The sequence below is a fragment of the Drosophila erecta genome, unplaced genomic scaffold (assembly GCF_003286155.1).
Source record: "Drosophila erecta strain 14021-0224.00,06,07 unplaced genomic scaffold, DereRS2 tig00000294-arrow-arrow-pilon, whole genome shotgun sequence".
Lineage (NCBI taxonomy): Eukaryota > Metazoa > Arthropoda > Insecta > Diptera > Drosophilidae > Drosophila > Drosophila erecta.
Window position 1 is genome coordinate 357,476 of NW_020825218.1, and position 11,756 is coordinate 369,231.

General features: G+C 36.2%; 1 long non-coding RNA gene across 1 annotated transcript; it reads left to right on the top strand.

Annotated features, from left to right (window-relative positions):
* Positions 1-72: 72 nt before the first annotated feature.
* LOC113564658 lies at positions 73-9,094 on the top strand. The gene is made up of 4 exons (XR_003408197.1): positions 73-317; positions 545-595; positions 8,369-8,970; positions 9,023-9,094. It is a non-coding gene; the product is annotated as an uncharacterized LOC113564658 (long non-coding RNA).
* The last annotated feature ends 2,662 nt before the right edge of the window (positions 9,095-11,756 follow it).

An 11,756-nucleotide genomic window follows, 5' to 3' on the forward strand; every position in this document is an offset into this window, starting at 1 on the left:
TCAGCGATAATAACGGTGGCAAATAAAACTGAATTCATATAAGTCTAGATGGACATGTATATGTATAAGTCTTATTCGTCTTTGTATGCATATGTTTGGATATGATGATATTTTATCAACTTTAGTGCTCTCAATCCCTAACATATTTGATCATAAATATATCCAAAATTATAAAAAATCTGAACATTCTGAATAATTTACAATCTAAACATGTGTCATAATTTTGTTTGTAGAAAGCATGGAACGAACTCAAGACAAATTATTTACGGACCTGCTTACTAGACTTGGGCATTTAAAAGCCCTTCCCCATCTCCAAGGTAAGTATTATTATTATTTGTGATGTCGGTTGTGTTAATGGATACAACGTATGTATATAAATATGCTTACAGTTATCAAACTATATGTGCATATTAACAATAATTCTTGTTCTGTGATTGAAGTTGGTTTATTGTATAAATTATTTTATTTAATATTCATATTTTTATGTACGTAATGAAGTTCGATTATTTTGAACACAAAAAAATGTAATGAAATATTTTTTTAGGTACCGGCTTCAAAAACGTCAAACATTATAAGGCCTTGTCTTACCTGTAGCGTGAGTAGCGGCACTTGGGCTTGATTCCAGATTTGTTTTTAATATGTATTTAATTAAAATTATTGAAATAGTCAAACACTATCAGAAGTACAAAAACCCTTGCCTTACATGAGACCTGAATTGTTATACTCGTTACTCGTAGAGTAAAAGGTTATACTAGATTCGTTGAAATGTATGTAACAGGCAGAATGAAACGTTTCCGACCATATAGATATATATAGATATTCTTGATCAGGATCAATAGTCGAGTCGATCTAGCCATGTCCGTCTGTCCGTATGAACGCCTCGATCTCAGGAACTACAAAAGCTAGAATGATTAGGCATGCAGTTTCCAGAGACAACAAAACGCTCTAAACTGTCACGCCCCCACTTTTGAAAAATGCGATATTTTTTCAGTTTTTTATTTGTTTTGAAAAATTTCCATAGATTTGCCAAGCAACTTTTTGCCACGCGCACTCTAACGCCAACGTTTGCTCTTTTACTAACTGAGTAACGGGAATCTGATAGTCGGCGGGGGAACTCAACTATAGTATTCTATCTCGTTTTTTAAATATATTTAACTAAATGTATGGGTTTTTTTTTTTGGTTTTGAAAAGTATGTATTATTAGATATGTTTTGTATTGTTGTTATACCCGTTACTCGTAGAGTAAAAGGGGTAATACTAAATTCGCTAAAAAGTATGTAACAGGCAGAAGGAAGCGTTTCCGACCATATATGGCCAGATCGACTCGCCTATTGATCCTGATCAAGAATATATTGATCCTGAATAAGAATATATTGATCCTGATCAATAGACGAGTCGATCTGGCTATGTCCGTCTGTCTATCCGTCCGTATGAGCGTCGAGATGTCAGGAACTATGGAAGCTAGAAAGTTGAGATTAGGCATGCAGATTCCAGAAACATAGACGCAGCGCAAGTTTAATGATGTGGACCACTAAAACCGCCAAAAGCTGCCAGGCCCACACCTTTGAAATATGTTATAAAATTTTTCCTTTTATTTATTTGTCTTGTATATTTCAATCGATTTGGCAAAAATCGTTTTGCCACGCCCACTGTCAGGTCCACAAGTTTGAAAAAATTAATCTTTTTTTTAAATTTTTTTACGATATTCCAGAAATTGAAGAAATTTTTTGTTCGCACTTTCACTAGCTGAGTAACGGGTATCTGATAGTCGGAGAACTCGACTAAAGCATTCTATATATGTATATTCATTTTTATATATGGTTGTGAAAATGAGTAAACGCAGACTGTTCGCGTACTCGAATATTTGTTAATTATTAGTTCGTATTTGTACATATAAATAAAATATGCAAACACATATACCATATACGCTGCTACTTCTGCTTGCATTTACATTTTCGATATATATTATTTACTGAATTTAAACCACCAAGTAACAGCATTCGAAACCTAAACCACCCCTAAAAAGCCACCACTGAGCTTACTTGCTCTCAACATCCTGTCCGACACGTTTTTTGGATTTTTGAAGTCACACGCATCAACGAATCTATTTCCCTTTCCCCTCGCATTTCCCATTATTTTAGTGCCGGCATCCAGTGTGCTGGGGTTCTTCAAAGGGAAACATTCTTGAATCGCCTTTTTGTCATTCCTATTGCGTGTGCCAAAAACTTCATGGCGCATTGTAAAGGTGACGAATCTGATTTTCCTGGAATGTGTGAAAATACCTTAATTTATATAATTTGGCGTAATGTCTAAATTGCAAAAAATCCATATAACCATTGGATATTGCACTCATGATATTTTCTTTTTTGGTATACTTACGATTATATGCCTTTAAATATATTATGTAAATTGCATGAAAGTTTTGGGCGGCATGTGGGCGGTGAAGAGGGCGTGGCAAAAGTTTTTTGGCAAATCGATAGAAATTTACAAAACAAAAAAAAAAATGGAAAAAAAACACATTTTTCAAAAGTGTGGGCATGGCAGTTTTGTGTGGTTGTGGGCATTTAAGTAGGCGTGGCAATATTTGGAATCACCCTTGCGCTTCGTCTATGTATCTGGAAGCTGCATCCTTAAACTCAAAGTTCTAGCTTTTGTAGTTTCTGAGATCTCGACGTTCATACGGACGGTCATACAGACGGACGGACATGCCTATTGATCCGTTGGACTCGGCTATTGATCCTGATCAAAAATATATATATTTTATATGGTCGGAATCTAGTATACCCTTACTCTGCGAGTAACGGCTATAAAAATGTAATATTATAATTCGCAAACTACTAAATATCGTCATGTGCCCAGAGAGAAGCTTCAAAATAAAACCTCTGTATGTCCTTGCTCAAAGACATAGTTTTAAATATATTGTGTAAAACAGGTGACTTAACTTAGATGCGCCTTTTATATCTTTAATCTAATTCTATTCCCTTGTACGTAAACAACAACAACTTAAAAGTGCCGAAATATGTATGATAACAAAATTTGATACTCATAACTAAGATCTACAGGTATCTATGTATTTGAGCCGCAGAGCTCATTTTTACCTTGAAACTGGCTGTCGCACGGACAAGCCGAGTTCCTTGATCCGCTAATGCTTTAAATGTAAACGTATAATTCCAAATTCATTGTTGTTTATTATCATCGTGGCAAGTTGCGTAGTTGTGAAGCTCATTGTTGTTAAAAAAAAAATAGATTACATAAAAGAAACAAGTGTTACAACTCCCATGTATAATTTTATGAACATTAAATATGTATAAATAACAATAGGGTTGCAAACATAGCACTGTAAAAATAAAATTCCTAACGCATTTATTATTGAGATATCTTAAAAGCATTATTATAAATTAACTTTTGCGAATAGCTGAGCATTAAGAAAATTGAGAACTTGGTACATATGCCAACACTTCGTCGGTTCATCGAGATTTATCTGAAAAATTCTTATCACATGTCACAATTTAGTTCCAGTCGGCGATTCGAACAAGCATGCCGAGCACAAAATCAAAGGGAAAAGGGGGATCAGCTGTTATTTTTCACAATGCGGTTTCTCCGACTCCAAAATTAATGACACAAAATGAAATGCGGAAAGTGATGCTGTCAACAGCACTTGTTGTACTGAATAAAGAAGGGACCGTGTGCGTTTATATTTAATCAAAGACTCAAATTTAAGTAAGTTATTACTTAAAAACTTTTAATATCCATTTAAACAAAATACAATATTTTTATAAATGTAAGATATTAATTTTAAGAAAGGAGAAGTTTCTCAAGACGATCAGACTTTTTTTACTAAGCTAATGGGAGTGCGAGAGAGAAATTCTAAATTAATTTGTCATATCAATGGAAATTAAAAAAGCATTTTAGTAAAATTAAAAACGCTTTTCAGAATGTAAGGCGTGACTGCTTTTTGTTTTGGTATATCGATAGAAATTGGCTAGAAAAATATTTTTCAAAAGTGTAGGCGTACCGGATTGGGCGGTTTTTGTGGGTTAGAACGCGAGTTCTGAACCAATCTTAACAATATTCCCAATCTTAACATTCCAGTTCTTATAGTCTTCGAGATCTTTATTCGGAATCGTCTAGTGATTTTGATCAAGAATTTATATGGTCGGAAAAGCTTCCTTCTACCTTTTACATAACTTGGTATAATCTTTTACTGTGCTAATGTAATATATAATGAAATTTTATCATACTCGTATATGGATAATTAATTTCTTTAAAAGCTGTATATTATGGAGTCCGATTTGGAGAAATAATACCATAATTAATTTCTTTAAAAGCTGTATATTATGGAGTCCGATTTGGAGAAATAATACCAGTTGCCGACGGCATCCGAGAATTACAGTGACGGCACCGGTAACATCTTGCCTTAACACTTAAATCCAATTGCAAAAGCTAGGTTTCAGAGCTCACAAATTTAGTTTGATCATTTTTCCTTGATGCTGCTGTTGCTAAAGCTCCCCTTTTTCTTTTCCAGTCGAATGCCTAATTGCCCAGTGAAGTGGCAGCCCCGGCTACAGCCAAGCGATTTGTGCTTCAGTCTGTGTCCCTGATGAGGACAACCATCCACCGCAGCCATGGCTAAATCCTCATTGTAATTGTCATCGTCTTCCTAGGGCGCGCATCACATTGTTGCCTAAATTATTTTGTGTTGTTTATTATTGCATTCGTTGTTAAAATAATGAAACAATGAGTTTGTTCATTTCAACACGGTATGAAACTGCACTGTAACGCAGGAATAATTGTAATAACACTGTTCAAGTAAACGGTACAACTTTTTAAAATAGGTTCAAAGTCAAATCGCTTAATGCTTCAAAAATATGTATTTGATTACTCTGAATCCCCAATCTTGAATCTCCCAAAATGCTCATTTCCGTATAGCAAAGCCTCATATGGTCTGCAGAATCACAGTAACCCACCTAGAAGCCGTACTGCAACTGCCAGTAACAGAAATTGGAAAGTTCAGATAAATAAGACCTGGATCAACTGAGTGCGCTAATTTAACTTCATCAGTAGAGATACGCCTACTTTTCATATTGATGCTGAAGTGACGCAAATGTGTGTGGCTCACCAACAATCACGCACGCGTCCATAGACGACACCCCAAACTCAAGTCAAACATTCAAAAAGGGTCAGGTCCAGGAGCAGACCGAAATATATTTGTAGAGCTAGGGATGTGTTTCTGGTGGAAGCAAAGAAGCATGACAGGGAATGAATGCACCAGGGTTGAGAACTGGGTATGGGTATCCCTTTGATTGTTTTTTGGGATTTTCATTATTTCATCTCAATGGTTTTGAATTCATGAAAATTGCCGAAACATTTGTTGTACAATAATTTAATTTGCTGCCTTTGCGAGTAATAGATAAGGTTTAAATTATACTGCTTGCTGTTATAGCATGAATGTGATTTGAGTAGTTAATACACAAATTTTCTTCAATTATTTTGTTGCCAACCACACGGATAAATTATAATATAGTAACGTTAAACCTCTTCTGACAATTTTAAACTATATTTCGCTACATACCTGTAAACAAGTTGAAGGTACAGGATACTTTCAATACGAACTAAAATTGAATACGACATTAAAAGAAACCTGCCATCGGCAAGTCGAAACTTATACTTGTATATCTTTGCTATATACGTATTATACGTATATATGCAGTATATATATATACATATATTATATGCTATAGTAAAGTTCCACGACTATTAGACATCCGTTACTCAGCTACTACGCTATTACGCACTTCCGTACGAGAAATTTCAACACTTTCTGAAATATCGGTAGAAATTGGGGGAAAAAAAATAAAATTAAAAAATTTCTAAAAAAGTATCAAGAGTGTGGGCGTGACAGTTCTGGTCGGATTGTGGGCAAAAGAGTAGGCGTGGCAAAAGTATTTTGGCAAATCGATAGAAATTAAAAAAAAAATTTTCAATACAAAATTTAAAGAATATCAAAACATTTTTCAAAACAGTGGGAGAGGCAACATTTGGAAACATTGCGCTGCGTCTATGTCTCTGAAATGTGCATGCTTAATCTCAACATGCTAGCTTTTACTGTTCCTGAGATCGAGGCGTTCATACATACAGGCAGACGGACGGCCAGCTTAAATCCGCTTTTGATCCTGATCAAGAATATATATATTTTATATGGTCCGAAACGCTTCCTTCTGCCTGTTAGTTACTAATCCAAAAAATCTAGTATACCCTTTTACGAGCAACGGGTATACAAATCCAAACACTTAAAAGAATTGTAGGCGTGATATAGTTCTGCGGTTTGTGGGCGTTAGAGTAGGCATGGTAACGCTCTGACACAAACTTGCTCAGCGTAAAACTCTGCTGAGTCTAAGCTTTCTAGCTTTTATTGTTCACGCGATCCTGACTTTCGTACGGACAGACACAGACACCCAGATAGACAGATCCATTCGCTAGTGATTCTGATCAAAAATATATGCATATACTTTATAGGATTGGGAAGGATTCATTCTACCTGTTACATACTTTTCAACGAAATAATATAGTGACGGCTACCTTATTTGACTGAAAGAAATGGACGCATTCATTCCGGTGGCAAATATTATCGGGGAAGCTCAGGATGTTGTGGTACGGTCTGGCCAATTTGAATCCATATTAGTAAAATTTAAATTTATATATGTACTTTTGCAGCGGTTCCATACAAGCTCAACCACTGCGTTGCTCGGGTAGATTTGTTATACATGTATATAGTAGCATAATTTAAAAAAATGTACCTTCCCTAGCTAATTTAATTTGTAATCCCTATTTGTAATCAGATTCGTGGTGAAGTTTATAGGTCCCGACTTAGATAGTCGGCTAAACTTTTCTGTTCCAAGCAGATTAACTAGAAACTGCTACCCCTAATTTAAAATCATATAATACACTTTATGTTATTACATCCAATCCTTACTCTATGCCGCTCTTAAAGCGATCAATACTAACTTTTTTAACACATACATAATTAGATCTTACTAATATTTACATTTACTCGTTCCTTTACCAATTCCTATATCGCGTCTATCTTCTACGATCTACGATACACGCAGTGCCCCTCGGTCGGCTGGGCGGGAGGTGTGGCCGTGGGACTCGTGTGTAAAAAATAAACAAGATAGAAGTCTATAGTGGAGTTCCCCGACTATCAGATACCCGTTACTCAGCAAGTGGAAGTGCAAACGAGAAATTTTAAAATTTTCTGGAATATCCGTAGAAATATCTATGTCTCTGGAAGCAGCATGCTTAATCTCAACATTCTAGCTTCTAGTAGTTCCTGAGATAGAGGCGTTCATACAGACAGACGGACGGACATGGTGTCCTGTCAAGATAATATATATTTTATATGGTCGGAAACGTTTCCTTCCGCCTGTTACATATTTTTCAACGAATCTATTACATAGTCTACATAGGTAGTCTATATAGTATACCTTGGTTGGTCTTAGGGAACGACTCCGATCCCATAAAGTGTAAATCTGTCTGAGAAAATCTCGGGAACTAAATAACAAGAGAGTCAAGACAAGGAAGTCCAATTTAGCTATAATGCCGACAACTAAACTCAAACTACTAGAGCCAAAATGAGACTGTGTAAATGGGATTTTCACCAAAAGGGATTTAAATTCATTAAAAGCATTCATTAGAACTTATGAGTAATTCCTGTAAACGACGTTGGGTATAATCGTGTGTAATTTCATTATAGATATTTTTGCTGTCAACTATTTTTTTGGTACGTTATTACTTTAAAAATACAACATAAATTCAATAAACGCATACATCAAATTCTGTCACTTGAATCCAGGTGCATTCGACTTGCCCACCAACAGGCAGCCGTTTTTTGTTCAATTTAAAGTGTATGTATGTCATAATGTTGAATCTTTCACGTAAGATCATCATCTATTTTTTTATAATTTATGATTTATGATACCTACAACCCATAATTATTAGTTGCCCATATGTATCTGGGTATTGATATAATTGAGTTAGATCAATAAGGCATACATGCATAAGGCATTACAATACTGTTCTGGACTAGATAAACTGTAATTATTGAAAACATCATGCGATGATAAGTTTCCTTAAAATCGCCCAGCGGGTAACAAAGTCCCTTAAGAACACATGGCTTATGGATTGCGAAACACTAAAACAATAAGAACGCTAGCTATGCAGTTCCATTTCAAGTAAATCAAGTTGTCAACTAACACAATTTACTTAGGTCTATTAAAAATATGTTGGAAAATCATATAACGTGTTGAAAGCGTTACATATTTAAAGTAAATTTTCAATGAAGATATCCTCTTGTAATCCTGTTTTTCAGCTACAGCTGCGCTTACCTTCGATGACCACACATTAATCCCCTTCAACACGTGTACCACCTGACATCGATTTATGTAAGTATTCCAGTTTACTTGCAAGAGAAAAAGTAAGCGAATGGTCACCTGTCGGGAATAGAGTCAAGGCCAGTACTAAGTAGCCTAAATACGTAATGACGAATACACGGCATTTGCATCACTGCCGGCTACGTATAGCCATATATTTGGAATTTGTCTGCTCTAGCACTTGGTAATTGGCAGCCTGGCGACCGCCGATCGATAACAATAAAATTGTTAAAAGCGCAAAATGCCGCAAAGTGTGTAATTTGTTGAGCCCGAAGAGGGAGAACGTCTGACGACGGCGGCTAGAGACCCAACCAGACTGTATTTGAATCATCAATGGCGTGTTTAAGCAGTTTGTCAGCGCCACGTGGCGGAAGGCTGTTTCGGTCGGGCTTTCTAGTTTGCTGGCAACAGCAGGCAGGCGGTGGTGGGTGGCTGGTCGCACTGGTTTAGGGACACTCAGAAAAACATCCGAAGAATATAGAGATTGCGGAGGAAACCGTTAATAATAGGAAGAAAATATTCCTACATATATGAAATCATTGTACGTATACAACAACTGTGGTTTATATTCTTACACTCAATTCAAATTCAAGTTTATTTCAGTGTGGTTGAACGGCTGCAAGAACATCGATTATAAACGAGGATGAGGATGGACGAGGGCCGTGTGCCGGTGATGATGATGATGTAAAGCGTCAGCCCTATTCAAAAACAGCAACTCAAGCAATCTCCACACCCGTAATACGCTGCTGGAGACGAGGTGCACTAAATAGAGATTTAAACGCTGTTCTGCTATCGGTTGGCCACTTTTCAGCTATGTGTCGCCAACGCAACACAAAGAATTAACAATAGCTCCATAGCTGTATCCTCTCTAAATAATCAATGTATTTCAATTTGAAGAGCAAGCTAACAAAAATGATTGATTTTACATTAAGGCATTTTTATCTCTCAGCTTTACCTAACGATATAGTTGCAGATGCGCAGGTTTTTATACGCGCTACTTGTAGAGTTGAAAAGTATGTATCAGCTGATAGAGAGGGTTTTCGACTCTATAAAGTATTCATGATCAGGATCAATTACAGAGATTGCGACATTTTGGAACCATAATACCTACTAATTGACGCTAGCGTGAAGTCTCGGAAACAGACGCTTTTTTAACTTCATACGTTAAGAAATTATCTTCCTTCGCATAAATGATATTTCAAAAACCAGTGTAGCCATTTTGTGCCTTTCATCACAGACACGTTAAATTTTAAAAGGTGTAACCAAGAAAAAAAAGCATTCCAGCACCGAATATCTGTTTATATTAAAGTCGAATGGATAACTTAATGTAATATTGTGCAACTTGAAGAAGTAAATCTTGTCTTGTCCTTTTAAAAATTGCTGGTTTGTTGGGTATTAAAGGTTCCAATAGTCCGGTTTTGAGACAAACTATAAACTATAATACTAAGACATATTTTCAAAGTATGTATAATCCAAGTAATAAATTAATAAGCGAGAATAAGCAAATATTAAGAATCAGATTCTGCACGCTCCTTTGTTAATTTCCCGTGCACACGCACACTCTTCCCATCCCATTACCACTTAATAAGGGCAAGAGTAGTTACGGCCGAGGATATATACACACACTTTCAGTCCCTTGACGAACCCACGGGAACATGTTTCCTTCGTGATGGTGCGCAGTTATTTAAAATAATATTTCCGTATCCGGCAAATAATATGAAACGCGTGTTTCTTCTAAAGACCTCCGCGCACCGAAGGCCGACCATCCTGGCGTTTCACAGTCAAATTTGTGAATATCGTAATCGTTAGTTGGTTCAGATAACCTTTTAAAATCTACAGGTTGTACGATATGTGTACTTAAATAAGTAATGACCAATAAAAGGGTGTACTAAAAGTTTTCATCAACATTTATTATACGCGTTACTCGTAAAGTAAAAGGGAATACTAGATTCGTTGAAATGTATCTAACAGGCAGAAGGAAACGTTTTCGATCATATGATGTATATATTCTTGATCAGGATCAATAGCCGAGTCGATCTGTCCGTCCGTCTGTCCGTATGAACGCCTCGATCTCAGGAACTCCCAAACTAGAATGTTGAGACTAAGCACGCAGCTTCCAGAGACATAGACGCAGCGCAAGTTAGTTTTCAAATGTTGCCACGCTTACTCTAACGCCCACCAACCGCACAAAACTCACTTTTAAAAAAATGTGATATTATGGTGATTTAATTTTTTTATATACCTTGTAAGTATCTATAGATTTGCCAAAATACTTTTTGCCAAGCCATTTTGGAAAGTTACAATTTTTTTTTAATTTTATTGTTTTGTTTCCCAATTTTTACCGATATTCCAGAAAATGTTAAAACTTCTCGTTAGCACTTCCACTAGCTGAGTAACGGTTTTCTTATGGTCGGGGATCTCAACTATGTTCTCAATTATATCTTGTTTTAATTAAAATCAAATCATACATAGATATGTACATGTTACCTACGCGTATAAAAGTGCAGCACATATATATGTACATATAGACATATAATCGTCCCGCCCTTTAACCAGCGAATACATACACGAAGATCGTGCACATTTATTCATGCACAAATCCACACACAATGCATAATTTTAATTGTTTGCTTCAAGGGTAGCGCTCAACTCTCCTCACAACACATCCCTAAGTAGGGGTTGGCTAAGGACTATTCTTTTTTTCCATTTATCTATGTAGGGCACGTCTCTGCTCGGGTGTTTAGTGTAACGATTTTGACCTCTTTTGTTTGTTTCAAAACCTTGTCGGCATCGGCTGTGGTTTGTAGTAGAATCTCCTACTCTTTGTTATCTAAGCTGTACTACAGGCCCGTCTTTCGGTCGTGATCTTCAATTGTTATCTCTCTTGCTTTTTTGTTTGACCTTAATCAGGATGATATCTGTGGCTGGCGACTTTTTTGAACCAGCTTCAAAATTAGACATTTTTTAGGTAATAACAAAAGCTTCAGGCTGCTGATATCGAACAGTGAGGCCGAGATTCTTGTTAAAGGGCCATAAAGACCCTATTATTTGTGTCGACAAGCAGATAATGAAAAGTATTACTTCCGTCGATGCATACTCCACGATAAGAGACTACTATGCTAAAACAAACTTATGAGCACTAAAATTAAATTAAGAGGCATTTGCAATATATATTTATGTAACGTACTACCCTTAAAAGCCGATCTACCTTTACCTTTACGGTAAAATTTTAATATAAACGAGAGAGAATGCTATAGTCCATTTTCGACTATCAGATACCCGTTACTCAGCTAGTGGAAGTGCGAACGAAAATAATCGGTAGAAATT